General features: G+C 58.8%; 1 long non-coding RNA gene across 1 annotated transcript; it reads left to right on the forward strand.

Moving 5' to 3' along the window:
• Positions 1-7,009: 7,009 nt before the first annotated feature.
• On the forward strand, positions 7,010-15,066 carry LOC103542626 (uncharacterized). The gene is made up of 3 exons (XR_542737.2): positions 7,010-7,321; positions 7,832-7,925; positions 12,506-15,066. It is a non-coding gene; the product is annotated as an uncharacterized lncRNA (long non-coding RNA).
• Positions 15,067-17,024: the final 1,958 nt, after the last annotated feature.

Below are 17,024 nucleotides of genomic sequence, written 5' to 3' on the forward strand. Positions count from 1 at the left end.
TCACCCCCTCCAGGACGGCGGCTCCAGTTTTGTCTCTCTTGGTCATCGTCATGTTCCCAGCCCTCAGCGTGGCCCCCCGCACAAGAAGGTGCTCAGGAAAGACTTGTAGGATGGGTGAATGAGTGAATGAGTGGATGGGGGAATGAGTGGATGGGGGAATGAGTGGATGGGGGAATGAGTGAATGAGTGGATGGGGGAATGAGTGGATGGGGAATGAGTGGATGGGGGAATGAGTGAATGAGTGGATGGGGGAATGAGTGGATGGGGGGATGAGTGAATGAGTGGATGGGGGAATGAGTGGATGGGGGAATGAGTGGATGGGGGAATGAGTGGATGGGGGGATGAGTGGATGGGGGAATGAGTGAATGAGTGGATGGGGGGAATGAGTGGATGGGGGAATGAGTGAATGAGTGGATGGGGGAATGAGTGGATGGGGAATGAGTGGATGGGGGAATGAGTGAATGAGTGGATGGGGGAATGAGTGGATGGGGGGATGAGTGAATGGGGGAATGAGTGAATGAGTGGATGGGGAATGAGTGAATGGGGGAATGAGTGAATGAGTGGATGGGGAATGAGTGAATGGGGGAATGAGTGAATGAGTGGATGGGGAATGAGTGAATGAGTGGATGGGTGGATGAGTGGGTGGGGCCACCCACTGGAAGCTCTCCTGCCAGGGTGGTGGGTGTGTCGTCTTTGGCAGCTGCTTGCCCTTCCCCTCTGCTCCCGGCCCCTCAGATCCTGCCTCACCGTCCTGGGCTCCCAGCCCGCTCCTGCCCGGCTCCCTGCTGCCTGCGCAGCCTCGTCCCTGGGTCGGGGCGACCTGGGGGGTCACAGGCGGCGGGGGCTCCCTCGGGCCCTGCCTCTGGCTCCGCTTGCATCCCCGGGGGGCAAAGGCTTCTGGGAACAGGCAGAGCCACGCTTTGAAGCTCCCCTGGGTCAGCCCCTCGGGCTCCCGGCCTCCAGACATCGCCTGACGTGACCCGTTGTCACAGGGATGAGGACAGGGAGACCGGAGGGCGGGCCGTGCTGGGGTCTCACTTTGGGGCCCCCCCGATGTGACTCCTCTGTCGCCCCCACACCGGGCTGGGGCTCGGGCTCCCATTTCCCGGATGGCAAGACTGAAGCTCCTCAGATTCAGGGCCGGGTTCGAATCTCACCCTCCCACTTCCTGGCCGTGTGACCTGAGGCTTGTCCCGGGGTCCCTCCGAGCCTCAGCGTCCCCTCTCTGTAGAATGGCGCGCCAGTGGGGCCCAGCTTGCGGGCGTCTTGGGAGGACAAGACCAGCCATCCCACCGCATCCAGGGACTCCGGCCCCTGTCTGGGCCCGGCCCCGGCTCCGAGCCCCCCGCCACTGGTGGCTCCGGGCCTGGCACCCGCGCCTCATCGTCGGAGTAACTGCCAGGCCCGGGAGGCGCTCGCTGCTGCCTCATTCCCCATCCCTGACTTCTCCCCTCCTCGTCCTGGCCTCCCTTCTCCAGAACCAGCTTGTTTTTGTTTTCTGTTTTTACGGCTCCATAAATGAGTCACGGGCCTGATTTGATTTAATTTCGTTGTAATTGTTATCTTTTCAAGCTTGTTTTTTTCCACTCGGTTACTCACGAGACCACAAAACCTAAACAGGACGGGCACCCACGGCCCGGCCTCCTGGGCCTCTGGGGCTCGGGGCCGGGGTCAGCGGCTCCTGGAGGACTGAGGCGGGGTCCGCGGGGCCTCCAGGGGGTGCTTCATGTCCCAAGCAGGACTGGGTGCTGTGTGACCCTGGGAGAGTTATTTAAGTTCTCTGGGCCCCATCCCCCAGCGTCCTCCCTGGCAAGCTTTGGAAGAGGGAGTCAAAAACTCCGACACCTCGGGGTCAGGAGGGGACACGAGGAGTGAGGTGGGCTGGCCGGCGACTGCAGTGAGTAGGCCCTGCTCTGGGGACAGCCGCCTCTCAGCCGGCACGCGGCCCAGATCTTTCCATTTGTCAAGAGAAGCCAGAAATCCAAGGTCGACTGTGAAAAGTCCTGATTCTTAAATGTTGGCTAGTGAATCAAATTGAAAACAGTAAATAAAACCCAGCTCTGTGGACACCTCTGGACAGAAGGTTCTAGAAGATCCAGCCCTGCCCACAATCCAGTTGTGGCCGGAGTTCTTCCCTCCACACCTTTGCCCGAGCCGTGCCCTCCACCCGGAGCCCTCTCCGTCCTCCTCACCTCGTCATTCTCCTCGTTCCTTGAACGGGAGTGTGTCCGCTCTCCCACAGCCCTGGCGCCCTGGTGGCCACAGTGTGTGGTCGCCACAGCTCAGTCATTCCTCCCACTGACACGAGCTCGTGAGGACGACACCAGCCTTGTCCCCTTTCGTATTCCCGGGATCCGGTGCCCAATCTACTTTGGTTTGATGTTATTTTCTTTGTGGAGCGTGTGACCTGTTTATTTGAGACCACCTTCGAGATGGGATAATTAGTCCCTTAATTGTTAAAAATCATAGGAAATATGTTTCCCGGTTTATTATTTATTTCTAAAGTGGGTGCAATAATTGGTCAGTCATCTAAAGACCGAAGGGGCTGGGCCGGCCCCTCCTGGGGTGAGGAACTGGAGGTTAGAGCCAGTGAGGGGCCGGGGAGAGTGGCCTGGGGGGGCAGGATGGGCCGAGGGCACGGCCACCTGAGCAGGGCCTGCCAGTCAGGTGCGCCGGGCCAGCCTTATGAACCACAAGTTTCAAATGATGGGGACGGAGCTCAGGACCCTCTCTGGGGTGGGTGGGGCTGCAGCCTCATCTACTTCTCCAGAGGCTGCAGTGGGCGGCCGGTTCTGGGGCCAGTGACCAGGGCCCTGTGGCGGCCACCGGCTGAATAATTTTACAGAAACCACTCTTTCCGTGATTATGTCAGGTTGGTCAAATCCGATGAAAAGGACATTGCACTGTGCTGTTACGCAGTTCTGTTTAGATATATTGAAATATATCAACACTCGCTTCTCTGTGTTCACCCTAAGAATTCATGTAATTATATGATAATTGCGTTAGGTGGAAGAGGAAATCTATGTTTTTGTTTTTTTGCCACTTTGCAAGATAGGGTCCTGGTCAAACTCCTCTGAGGTCCATCTCTATTTTAAAGCGTTGGCCCTGGTTCTTGGTGGCTTTTTCCCAGGCCGGACTGTCCACCTCCATCTTCCGAGCTCGCTCCCAAGGTCTCCAGAAGGGCCCTCCCCCACGGCCCTGGGCACAGCTCTTGCTCTGTGAGGGGTCCCAGGGTCTCCAGCAGCCCGTCGCCCACCACCCCTGTGGGCCTGGCGTCCCCAGCCTCTGGCCCAGCCCCTGCCTCCCTTCCTTCTCACCATCTGGTCTTTCTCCAGGACCCCCTGGGCAGCGCTCCCGCCTGGAACAGAAGCTTGGAGGATGCTTGAGATCCCGTAGCCTTGGAACTACAGACTTGCTCCCGCCAGGACAAAGGAGTCACCCACCCCCCAGCTCTCAGCGCACCAACCCCTGCGATTCTAAAATTCGAACGCACAGGAGGCCCACTGGACCAAGTCACGCGCTCGCTCAGTGAATACCTGTGGAGCATCCGTTAGGCACCAGGCACGGGGGGGACACAGTGAGCAACATGGACAACCTTTCTGCCTTTGGCACTTGTGTTTTAGCAGGGGAGACGGTCAAGAACCAAATGATAGAAGATGCAGTGTGTCAGGTAGCCACATCCACGACAAGGGGTTGGGGGTTGCCGTGTGACATGGGCTGTCACACGAGGGACAGGCGGCCGGGGGAAGTGAGGGGCCCGCCCTGCAGATGTCTGGGGTGGAGCGCTCCAGATGTTGGGAACAGCAGATGCAAGGGCCCTGAGGTGGGAGAGGTCTTCCCTGGTGGGGAAGGGCAAGGAGAGCAAGCTGGCTGAGTGAGCGAGGGCGAGGCTGGGGGGCAGATCACCCGGGCCCTGGGGGCCCAGGAGGAGGAGTTTGGACTCTACTGCAAGTGAGGTGGGGGCCCCTGGAGGGTCTGAGTGAGGGAGGGACAGGGTCTGACCCGGGTTCGGGCACACAGCTGTGGCGCTGCGGACATCTGGCCAGAGGAGTCTCTGTGGGGGCCGCCCTGTGCATCCCCAGGGGCTGAGCGGCATCTCTGTCCTCCTCCCACTGGACGCCAGCAGCACCCCTCCCCCTACAAGTTGTGACCACTAAAAATATCCGCGGACACTGCCAAATTCACCCTGGGGCGCAAAGTCGCCCCCAGTTGGGAACTACTGGTGTAACAGGATCCCGCTGGCTGCCGTGGGGAGAGTGGCCGCAGGGTCCCAGGATGGGAGACACGGAGTGGCAGACAGGGCTGGGTTCTGGGTCTAGTTTGAAGGGGAAGTCAGCAGGCTTTGCTGGACTGGACCTGGAGAGGGAGAGAGACGGAGGGGCGAGCTGAGGGTGACCCGGGCTCTGGCCCGAGCTAGGGTGGGGGCGAAGGCGCTGCCTTTTACTGAGAGGGACCTGGTTTCGGGGCCACCTCAGAAGGTTTTTCCTCCGAGATGTCACTTGAGTCCGTCTCGGGGCGGTGGGGGGTCTCAGAACCCAGTGTGGTCACAACCTGGCCCCAGGGGATGCGGTTTTTCAAACTGTGCTTCAAAGAACTGAAGTGTCCAGAGGACGTACCTTGATGGCGAGGGGTGGGTGGGTGAAGTGGGGGTGAGGACAGGACAAGCGGGCAGGGGTCCCTCACTTCAGCCAGATCGGGGGATCCCACTAAGATGTTTCCAGAAGTGGTGCTGAGGCTGCAGGAAGCCTGGGGACGTCTGTGCCTCCAGGAGGAATGCAAACTCGCCGCCCGACCCCCCCCCCCCCGCCACCCCGGGGTGGAGCGGCTGGTGAGGGGCAGGCTCCTGCCAGAGGGTGGGCGCTACTCAGTTTCAGCCCAACGCCACCACGCGGGAAGGCCCGGACTGCCAGTTTGTCGTGAGAAGCTGTAAACCTGGATTGATTTTGACGTGTTGGTGCAGAGCTATAAATACACAGGCCAGATCTGGCCCGCGGGCCGGGACTTTGACACCTCTGTTCCAGGCAGCCCTGTCATCTTGCAGGTGGTGGTGGGGGGGCACCGGGAGGGAGGTGGGGCCTGGGCAGGCTGCAGAGGAGGGTGGGATTCTGACAGAGACGAGAGGGTGTCCGGGAGGTGTGGCAGTGAGATCGCGGGCGAGGGGGGGAACAGGGGAGCCTGTGGTTACAGTGGAGGGAGGGAAGAAGAGAGGGGACCCAGAGAGAAGAGGAGACGCGATAATGGCGGGGAGGATGCTGGGAAATAAACCAAGAGGCCAGACCTAAAGCAGGGCTGGAAAAAGTCACAAAAGGACTTTAACAATATTAATAACTACACTTCCGAATGGTTTGCCAACACAGCTCCTTTATTTTACCCCCGACTTGGGTTCTTGGCAGTCTCTGCGGACGCCAGGGACTACTTGCCCAACCAGGAGCGTTCTCGTTTGCAGATCATTTCCTAAACGCTAAATTAGAAATTGAATACTGGTGTGTGAAGTTTAGGTGGATTAATGAACGATTTATTAATTTCGGTTTAGCAGGTTTCTTTAAGTATTTTAGAGGCAATGAAGTTCTGGTTCCAAATGTCCCTTGCAAATCTGCCACCTGGCAGCAGCCAAAATTTGAGGTGACGTGCAAAAATAGCTGATGTGTAAGGATGGAAAGGCGTGAGGGAAGGTTAGCCAGTCCGGGAGAGTTCGCTTTCCTGGGAGGATCAGGGCAGGCTCCCTGGAGGAGGTGGTTTTGAATCCGAGTGGCAAAGGATGGGGGAAATGTAGACCAGGCAGCCGGTCTAGGGTGAGCGGGGGCAGGCCAGGCGGCGGGCCCTGCGCGTGAAGATGTGTGAAGGCGGGAACAATGCGGTGGGAGTTTGGACCACGGGGCTGGGGCTGGTGGAGGCCGCCGCAAGGAGAGATGAGGCCCATGGGGGCACCGCCAGGCCGGAGGGCAGGGAGCGTGGAGAATGCGGCTGACCTCTGTTCCAGGGGCTCGTGCTAAAGAAGGGCTGCCTCGTCCTCTGTCCACCACCAGGCGCCCTTTCCCCTCAGGCCTGTGCAGTCATCTTTGGTGAAATATGAGAATGAGTTGCCTGCATGGAGGCCCACAGGACGCCCAGCCCTGCACGGATGGCTTCGGGGGCGTCAGCTCATTCATTCCTCCCGTTAGTTGCATGAGGGAGGTGTTATCATGATGCCCATTGTACAGAGGGCACAGAGGAGGCCCAGAGAGGTTAAGCAACACGGCTAACGTCACATAGCCAGGAAGTGGCAGAGTGGTATTGGAATCCAGACCTCCTGGAACCCAAAGTCCTTGCACTAAGCACTGCTCTGTAATGCTCCTCATGTGCTCCCACCAGGCCTGTGACCTGAGCACCATAGTCCTCCCCATTTGTCGGAGGGAGAAACTGAGGCTCTGAGAGGTGGAATCACTTGCATGAGATCACACAGCCGGAGGGGAGAAGCCGAGGTTGGAATCCCCGGGTCCAGGTGACTCCAGTGCGCTTTCTGCAACCACCAACGACACAGCTGCTTGCTCTGCCACCTCCATGTCCTTATCTGAGAAGCGGGGTGAGGACAGCGGCCACCCGGTGGGGCCGTGCAGGGGTCCGAGGGGGGCGCTTGGCCGTCGCTTTAGGGACGCTGGGTGTGGCCACTTGTGTGAAGGCGCTGTTAGTAAGTGAGTGGGTTAGTGGGAGGCCTCAAGCAGTGCCCTGCACACAGTAGGTGCTCAGAAGTGCTGGCTGGCGGCATTACTACTGTGGGACCTGCCGCAGGGGCGGCCCGAGGTGCTTCCCAACCTGCCTCCTTCGCAGACGCTCCACTCGTGTCCCATCACCCAGCGACGGGCCTCGGAGTCCAGGTCAGGAGGACGCAGGGCATCCGCCCATCAGTCCGAGAGACGCTGCGAGCACTGGGTGACCAGTCCGATGTCAGGGTTTGAACCCTGGACCCCCTGTGTGACCTCTGGCAAGCGTCTTGCCTTCTCTGAGCCTCAGTTTCCCCTTTTGTCTATAGAGCCTGGGCCAGCTGCCCCGGAGGTGTCAGCCCCGCGCAAGGCCAGGGGCGGTTCCTGTGCCCCCGCTGGCCGCCGTCCCCGCCTCCTGCCTCCCGAGCTGCAGGCCCGCCCGGCTCAGCTGTGACGACCAACCAGCCAATGTGTTTACTGAACTGCCTGACCCCTTCCGGGAACTGGGCCCAAGCTTCCCAGAACTCGGGTATTAATGACCCGGAGCCACATGACAGAGCATGACACAGCACTTTTGGGCACAAGGCAGGGCCCAGAGGGGCGCGTGGGGGGCCGCGGCCCAGCCCCCAGCCCGCTGGCGGGTGAGTCACCCTGGCCTCCTGCAGCCTCCTGAGCGTCCGCTCCGGCGCCCTCCCCCAGCCCCAGAATGTCCTCCCCCGGCCGGCTGCCTGCGACCTCCGGACCTTTGCCCCAGTGACCTAGAAGAGGTCCTGCTGAGCCGGGCTGCCCTCTGGGGCCGCAGACCTACTTGTTAAGCACTTACTGCCCGTGAGGCGCTGTCTCACAGTGATGGGGAAACTGAGGCTCAGAGGGGGGAACGGGGCCTGCAGCTGCGCGGGGCAGCCTTGAATCCCAGCAGCTCTAGGCGCCCTTGGATGATCTTCCATCCCCTCGACAACCCCACAAGGGAGGGGCCGTGTGGGCTGTTTCATAGCTGGGGAACCGAGCACGGGGGGGTGCTGAGTACCCCGCCCAAGCTCTGAGTCGGGTCTGTCTTGGGACCGCTCGGCACCAGCGCGGGCAGCAGGCAGGCAAGCTCGGCTCCGGCCACGCAGGTTCGAGTCCTGACTCTGCTTTTCTCTGGCTGTTAGCCTGGGTCCCGAGGCTGCGCTGCTGAGCTGGGGCGATGGCAGAGGTGACACGGGGGTCCTGACCTCCGGGGCGGCTGGGAGGCTGCACTGGGCTGTAAGTACCTCTGGACACACAGAGTGGCTGCACGCTGACCGTCCCCGTCCACAAGTCCCCCACCTGGTGGCCGCCCCCGGCACCCTTTGCCCCACCCCCGGCACCCTTTGCCCCACCCCTGGGGCAAGTGAGGGCTGCGGTTTTTATGGGCTGGGAACCAGATGGGCGTGGGGGCTCGGAGGCCCCCCCACCGGCGGGCATGGGGCCGCCTGGATCCCAGCCTCCGGACTCCGGGCTGGGGGTGGGGCAGTGCTTTGATGATCTTCCCCCCAGTCCCCAACTGCTGTTGAGCGCCTGCTGTATACCAGACTCCAGGGGCACACCAGCGAGCAGGGTCTCTACCTGGATCCTGGTGGAGGAGACAGGAGAGCCCTGAGCAGACATGGGAACGGATAAGACGTTCTCTGCCAGGGAGAGGTGCTGTGACAAGAATAAACAGGGGTGTCTGGGAGCTGCATCACTCAGGGAGGGCTTCCTGGAGGAGGTGACATGGAGAGACATCCAAGGAACAGAAGGAAAGGACCCTGGGAAGGATTTCCAGCAGGGAGAACAGCAAGGGCAAAGGCCCTGGGGTAGGTTTGGGCTTGGGGTGTTCCAGGAAATTCAAGGAGGCCAGCTGCCTGGTACGCCGAGGGAGTGAAAGTCACAGGAGGTGATGCTGGAGCTGTCAGAGCATGCAGGGATTGTGGCCAGTGCCACTGGGAGGATGTGAGTAGGGAGGGGACCAACGTGACCCGGATTGACGGACAGTGAGCTGTCACTCACCGTGACAATCAAACTCTCTCCCCATCTGCCAGATGAGCTAACTCTCACCCAGGTTGAGTTCACCCTGAGGGTCGGTGGCAGGCGGGTGGGACCGAGCGGGTGGATGGACAGTTCAGCACGGCTGCCCCAAAGAAGAGGCAAGGAAGAACCTGGGGCGGGGAATGGACGGCCCATGGGTCAGCAGGGGCGGTCAGGTCATCCCCGCAGCCCCGAGAGCTGCGGGCTTCTTGGCAGAGGAGGTGCCCTCTGGGCTGAGGTTGGGGCAGAGGTGCAGGAAGAGTGCTGCTGGGAGAGGGAACAGCTTGCAGGGAGGCCCTGAGGTAAGAGCGAGAGTAGGGTATGTTTGGGAAATTCATCATTACTCGGGACTCAAGAGGGGGAGAGGCGATGGGTGACACTGTCAGGATCCCCATCCTGGGAGGCCTCAGAGCCAAGGGGAGGAGATGGAATTTCATTCTGAAGGCCTACTGTGTGCCAGGCCCAGGTGGATGCCAAGATGGGCACATGTTCGCCCTCCTGGGCCCCGTGATTCAGAGGTGGGGGCAGCCCAGAGGGGGATCAGGGACATGACAGGGAGGGCAGAGGGCCGTGAGCTCCCACTCTCGCTTTTACAAAAGACCCCTGGGGTTCAAATCTCAGTTCTGTGACGCCTTCACTGTGTGACCCAGGGTAAGTCACTTCACCTCTCTGAGCCTTGGTTTCCTCATCTGTAAATTCCACTTGGAAAGATACTGTCAGAACAGTGAGATCATTTTTTCATCCACTCATTCATTCAGTCACTATTTTTTTGTGCACCTACTATGTGCCAGGCACTAGACTGGGCTCTAGGGGCACAGTGGTGACAAAAATCTCCTGCTTTGACGGAAGAGATGTTATGCAGCAGAGAAGAACATGGTCTCTGGAGCCGGATGGGCTGCGTTAGCTCCTGGTCCACCACTTATCCACTGTGTGACTTTGGGCGAGTTGCTTTACCTCTCTGAGCCTTATCTGTAAAATGGAACAATTATAGTACCCACCTCGTGGGGTTGTTGTAAGGACATGTGAGTGAGTAATGTGTTTAGCACAGAGTCTGGTGCACAGTAGGTACTCAATACATGTTCTGTATGCTTGTGCTCAAATTGGGGAGACAGACAATAAGCAATCAGATGACGGTGAGTGGACAAGGTGGTGTCTGAAGCGGGACGTGTCAATACCAGCTCTTAGCACAAGTGGGCATACAGTAGGCACTCAATAGGTGTTTCTCCTTCTTCGTCTCCTCTTGAGCCCAGCCTGGACGGTGACAGGGTCTGAGGTTTGGGAGTCCGTGTGCAAGACGGGAGCCATCTTTGCTGACCCAGAAACCTGGGGCTGAGCTTTGGGGCCACGGAGAGCAGAGATGTCCCTGCCACCCCTCCCCGCCGCTGCCCGCAGCCCGTCCCCAGCATTGCTAGCAGCCTGGGTGGCTGGGGCGAGCCGGGGCCTTCCCGTGGGTCCCCAGTAATGACACTCATTACACAGGTGTCTGGCTGCACACGGGGGGCGAGGGCCCTGGGGGCCACGTTCATGTGGCACCCTGCCAGCCCACCCTGGGCCCTTCTTCATCCTTGACTTGCCCGGGGCCGGTGGCAGGCGGGGGAGAAGTCGCACGGGGCCAGCTGGCGCCCGGCGAGAGGAGGGAAAGCGGAGACGTTTGGGTGTCAGGGACTGGTGTGGAGGACGGGGCGGGGGCGTGGGGTGTGGTGTGTGCGTGCGTGCATGTGTGTGTGTGCATGCGGTGTGCACAGGGGCACGGTGAATCTGCACACCCGTCTGGGGCCCCTCCGGCCTGTCCACGTGGAGGCGAGAGGGTCTACACAGAGGGAGTGCTGACAGCCTCCCACATGGGCTCGAAATCTGCAGCATCCATTTCACCTGTTTGCTTCACCTACGTGCACAGGCGGGAACCAGACTGTGGCCGGCCTGGGCCTGGCGACATCAGAGCCAGCGCAGGGCCAGTACTGGCCTCTGCCGTCCAAAGCTCCAAGTGCAGGGAGAGGCGGACGCCGAGCCCAGGTGCGAGACATCCCAGTGAAGCCTTTGGTGGGGAAGTAAGGCAGGATGATGAGAGAGCGAGCCGCAGGAGGGGGTCGGGGAGGACCCTCTGAGAAGGCGACCTTGCGCTGAGGCCTGAGGATGAGCCACCGTGGCAAGATCTGGAGGAAGAGCGTCCTGGGCAGGAGGAACAGCAAGTGCAAAGGCCCTGAGGCAGCACCAGTTTGGCCTGTTTGCAGAGCGTCAGGGAGGCCCCAGGGAGAGGAGTGAATGAGGAGAGAGGGTAGGAGACCAGGTCAGGTACGGTGGGGCCGCCGTCGTGGGCCAGGGTCAGGAGTGTGGCTCTTGCTCCGTGGACAGTAGGAAGCTTGGCATGTGGTCGGCACACAGATGGAGGCTCCCTGGGGGTGAATGGTTGGAAGAGAGTGGGGGCTGGCGCGGTGGGTGTGGGAACCATGGGCCCAGCGACAGACAGGAACGTGGGCCGCCCAATTTCTGTTTGAACCTAGTCTCCCGGGTTCAAACCCCCTGGATGCTCGAGCCTGTTATTAAGCTGGCTGCACCCTGGGGCGCCTGCCTTTATCCCCAGACAGACAGGGCCTGGCCTGCCTGCCCCGAGGTCGACCCCGGCCCCCCAAGGGGAGTGGACGGGCCGGACTGGTGAACTCCCTGTGCCCGCCCCAGCCCCGCTGGGCCCCGCAGCAGGGCCAAACGTACTTCTAAGAGCTGGAAGGAGCCTGTGGGGCAACGAGCATCCCCCATTCACGGATGGGGAGACTGAGGCCAGAGAAGGGGACGGTATGTCCCAGGCTCCATGGCAGGGAGCTGACGGCAGCACCTTGGGAGTCTCTGTTGTAGCTCCCATCTCTTCCCACTTCCTCCTCTGTCCACTGGGCTCCTCCCCGTGTGACTCTGGCTGGGGGAGCAGCCGGGGTCTGGGCAAGGCCAGAGGGACCAATTTGGACGGCCTCTCCTAGCTGGGTCCTGCAGGAAGGACTGCCCCACAGCTGAGCTAGTGAGTTCCCCGTCACTGGAGGCATGCAAGCAGCTGCAGGTAACAGCCTCTCATCTGCTTACGGGGCTGCAGAGGGGTCTGCATGAATGAGAGACGACGCCCCTTCAAGCTCTGGGTTCCACAGGACCATGGCCCAGTCGTTCTCCACTCAGGCCTCAGTTTCCCAACTCTGATTTTTTTTTATGTGTGTAATCAGAGTGACCTTGATAAAAGGATAGCCTCGAGGATGAGAGTTCCCTGCTTCTATCCCGTCCCTGGCTCCCCCGGCCTCAGGGGACAGTCCAGCCCTCACCACGACCCAGACAGCCTGCAGCCCTGGCCCGAGGCCTCTCCTTCCCTCTTTGTGCTGTGGCCACTCAGACTTCCTCACCGTTGTTCCAGGTCGCTGCCTTTTCCTGCCTCAGGGCTTTTGTAGAAGCCGTGACCATTGGGTGCCAGGCCAAGTGCTTTCTGTTATTTAAATCTCTCACCAGCCCTGTGAGATAAATGCTATCATGGCATCCATTTTACAGATGAGGAAACTGAGTCTCAGAGAGATCAAGTGTCTTACCCAAAGCCACACAGCCCATAAGCAGAGGAGCCAGGATTTGAACTCAGGCCTCCTGGAACTTAACACTACTCTCTTTTCTTCTTTCCTTGTGGGACTCATTCTCACTTTCAGAACTTTGCTCCATAGCCCCCTTCTCCAGGAAGCCCTCCCTGACTGCCCTCCCAATCCTTCTGTGCCTGTCCTGAGTTTCACCATCGCCAGGCTGATCACGTCGCCTCACAATTATCTCCTCTTTTACAGCTTTATTGAGGTACAACAGACACGGCACGTGTTCTAGTGTGCACTTTGGTGAGTTTTGACACATGGATGCGCTCATGAAGCCACCAGCACAACCAAGACTGTGAGCATACCCATCACTTTCCACTCCCGAGGTTTCCCTGTGTCCTTTTGTCGCCGCCCTTCCCGCCCGGCCTCCTCCATGCTCTCTATTGCTGTAACTCAGTCTACGTTTTCCAGAAGTTTCTCCAAGTGGAATCATATAGCACGTCCTCCCTTGTCCGCTTCTTTCCCTTGGCGCGAGGATTTCGAGATTCATCCTGTCATCACGCCCGTTATCTTCTCAGGCGTCCGCCCCCTCCCAGCAGGCCGTGAGCTCCGTGTGGCAAGGACTTTGCCTTATTCGTCTCCGTGTCCCCAGCACCCCGCACAAGGCTGCGCACACAGGAAGCGCCTAATAGATGCCTGACTGGCGGGAGGGTGGAGACGAGCCCCTGTGGGGGACGGGCAGGCTGCAGCCTCGTGGCAGCGAGGAGCCCGAAGACTGGCTGGGACAACGGCCCCTGGACGCTCCGGAGGCCCCGTGGCCCCATCAGATGAGCATATCCGCTCATCCCGGTGGCTGTCTCTGGGGGTCAGAGACCTGAACTGCACAAGGGTTGGGCTTGGGCTGAGGACGCGCTTAGTGGCCCCTTTATCTGGCGTGGGCATCCGGCCCTGTGTTCTGGAACGGCACAGCTTGCACGCCCAGTGGGCCATGCGGCCTGGGCCCGGGCATGGCAGGAAGGGAGCTGGCGCCCCCCCACCCCCCCAAACCAGTCCGACTCCTCTGGAGAGGCTGCGGGAGCTGAGCGAGCGCGGGCGGCGGGGAAAGGAGGAGGCGGAGGGAGGACCCGCTCCATCAGCGACCGTCCCGGGGAATTTCCAGTCCTGCCCCGGCCGGCTGGTTACACAGGCGGTTTCCAGGTCTCGGCCTCAGCCCGAAGGCTCCATGGCCCCAAGGCCTCTGGGTCTCATCCCCGGCTGGAAAGGCAGCTGGCCGGGCTGGGGAGGGGCGAGGGGACAGAGCTACATCCCGAGACGGCCCGCAACCAAAGCTGAGTGAGGCATGGGCTTCCTGCGCGATGTTACTGCCCATTTCCCAGATGGAAAAACCGAGGCGAGAGCTGTGGATTGGCTGAGGTCACACAGGGGTCGCCGGGGAGCAGGAGTGCTTAAGGCCCAGCGGTCATCTTGCAGAGCCTCCTTCGAAGATGACAATGTTCTTTTGACAAATGCTCATTGAACCCCTACTGTGTGCCAGGCTCCATGCTCAGCTCTGGGGATTAAAAGAGAGTCCCGGGGCCGCCCCATGGCGTGGTGGTGAAGTCCAGCGCCCTCCGCCTCCCTGGCCTGAGTCTCGGGTTCGGATCCCAGACACAGACGCACACCACGCGTCAAGCTGTGCTACGGTGGCGTCCCACATGCGAAATAGAGGAAGAGTCACGCAGATGTTAGCTCAGGGCTAATCTTCCTCAAGCCAAAAAAAAAAAAAGAGGAAGATTGGCAACAGATGTTAGCTCAGAGCAAATTTTCCTCACACACACAAAGCAAGAGAGTCCTGGGCATGTATCATGTGTCACGTCTTACCTCCAGATGGAAAAACTTTTGAGGGCAGGCTGTGGAACTTTGTTTTCTTGTTTGTGGAAACAACGAATTTACACCAGGTTAGCGTTTCCCAAATAGGGTCTGAAGGACACAGATTCTCTGGGACATTGAGAGCAGTGACATGGGGAAAAGGGTTCCACGGGCCCAAGAGTTCGGGAGTTACTGTGTGTAAGAATGGAGCGTTTGCTGCAGGACTTCTCAGAGCCTTCAATGTCTTAACAAGCTCCGCGAGCATCTCAGTGGATGGGTGCTCTGAGTCACCCTCTGCGAGATCTAAGGGAGCCTGTTTAGTGTCTTCCTGTCTTTCTGATTCCTGGTTTGGATGCCACTTCCTCCGAGGAGGCTTCTCCGAAGCCCCAGGTGGACCTGCGTCTGTTCCTGTGAAGGCGCCTGCCTGGAGCTCCCTTCGACCTCTTAATATTTTCCACCTTGAGTTGTAACTCTGTTCCCATCACCAGCCTGCGCGCTGCTCGAGGGAGGAGCCCACGGTGATTCATGTCTTGGTCCTGGTACAGGGAGCTGAATGGGTGGATGCAGAAGTTAATGGGAGGAAGGATGAGTGATGACCTGATGAATGAATGGGCGGACGGTCGGATGGAAGATTTAATGACTGGGTACATGGGCGGATGGATGTTTACGGATGGATGAAATGCATGAAGAGACAGGTAAACCAAAGCCTAGACGAATCCATGAGGGACATGATGAACAAATGAAATAATGCATGGATGGACGGATGGATGAATAAAGAAATTAGTGGATAAATGGGTGGATGGATGATGGAGGGGTGGGTGAATACAGAAATGGTGATGGATGACAAATTATGAGGCAGAGGATGCGGATAACTCACGGTTTAATATTGTGAATTATTGATGGAGGAATGAATGGATAACATATAATTAAATGAGTAAATAGAATAATAAATGAAATGGATGAATTAATAGATGGCTAGATGAGAAAATGCATAAAGGGATAAATGGATAGATGGATTGGTGATTTCCTGAGTGTACGGATGGGTGATGGATGGATAGATGAGAGAGCGGATGAGAAGGATGGATGAATGAACGGGTGGATGGGTGGCTTGGAGACTGGATGGATGCGTTGATGAACGGGTGGATGGGTGGATGGAGGAGTGAGTGGTTGGATGGGCAAGTGAGAGCCTGGATGCAGCCGTGAACGCACGCAATGTCTTGACCTGCACCGAGGTCAAGATGGCAGAAATATCCCTCATCCCTCTTTGATGCAGCAATTTATCAAGTTTTTGGAATTTGAAAGTTTAATGAAAGCAATGAACTATATCTCTAGAAAATTGCACATAGACATGAAACGTCAGCAATTTTAAGAGGGCGGTGGTCATCAGGCCTAGAAGCCGCCTACAGACCCCCAGGAGTCCCAGTGCAGAGCAAGGAGTTTCCTTTATTCCTCAGGCCCTGACCTTGGAGAGGAACCCAGGCCCAGAGGGATGCAGGCAGCTGAGATGGGGCCACCGGGTGTCCCAACAGAAAGAGCACTCGTGTATTCATTTGTTCACGGCACAGCATTTCCGCGCCTTTTCCGGATGCCTGTGAGAAGACAAAGCCACCTCTCATAGCGCCGGGTGTTCGGAGCTTGAAGTCACACAGATTTCCTTTGTAATCTCATCTCTGATGCTCACCGGCTGGTTGACCTTGGGAAAAGTCCTTCACTCTCTGGGCCTCCTCTTCATGTATAACACAGGGATGGCAAGAATTCCTACCTGTTGGCTTGTAAGTGTGTAAACAAGCGTGTAAGTGTGTAAACAAGCCTAGTGCTCAGAGCATAGTAAGTGCCCAACAAATGCTGGTGGCGGGGTACCCAGGACACCCTCTCTTCCCTTGAAGCAGTCACCGTCTGGGAGGAAAGACAGACAAGCAAGCAGAGCACGCGTCCCAGAGGCGAGTGGGGGCCCGTGGCGGGGGACCCTGCGACGTCACCTGAGTGTCACCGGCACTCGACACCCATGTGCGTTGAAGTCTCCTTCCAGCCAGAGGCCACAGAGACTGGACGGCTGCGAGCCACATTTCCCAGCCTCCTTTGCAGCGACGGTTCTGTGTGCTCTTAGGTTCCGCGATCACATGCCCGCCCGGGAGATTCAGAGAGTGGAGGCCGTCTGGTTTTTGCTGTGGCCCTCTTTCTGCTGATAAACATGGCCACACACTGCATTTTCTTACAGCAACGTACATGCCTGGTGACCAGTTTGGAGGTCTGGGGAGGGGGGCTCCTGTCTCCAGAGAGCTGCTGGGTGGCCTGTTCTCCAAGCCACCAGCTCCCGCGCGGCCTGCTGATGCCCCACCATCCCGACCGGCCGAGGGGCAGCTCCCATATGGGCCAGTTCTGCTCCTTGTTTCGGAGCCCTTCCCGCCCTTCTAGTGATTTTCTTCCAATTCCCTGTATTCCACCCTTTCTGCATAAAATACCTGGACCAGTTTCTGGTTCCTGCAGCTGTAGCCTGACTCACACACGTAGGACTCCAGGGGGTACTAAACCAGACTTTGGGGGTCAAAGAAGGTTTAAGAAGCCCGTGTCTCCTAAGTTGGGTCCTGAAGGGCATTTGGGCAGTGGTGAGACAAGAAGTGGGGCTGGGAGGGGAAGAGCATTCCAGGCAGGAGGAACAGCCTGTGCAAAGGCTCAGAGGCAAGTGGGAACATAGCGTATGGGAGAAGGGAGAGTGGTTCAGGCTGGCTGGAACATACAGGGCACGGAGAGAGGTCGCTGGACCAGGCAGGGCTGGAAGGCTGGCCAAGGTGCTTGGGTTTCCTTCTGAAGGTGAAGAGGCCCTGCATCTGATGGCCCAGCAAACAGTAACTGTGGGAAGCTGGATTTGGGGACGAGGGAGCACCAAGGTGGAGCAGCTGGTGAGGAGGAAGCACAGCCACTCAGG

Source organism: Equus przewalskii, chromosome 21 (genome assembly GCF_037783145.1).
Source record: "Equus przewalskii isolate Varuska chromosome 21, EquPr2, whole genome shotgun sequence".
NCBI lineage: Eukaryota > Metazoa > Chordata > Mammalia > Perissodactyla > Equidae > Equus > Equus przewalskii.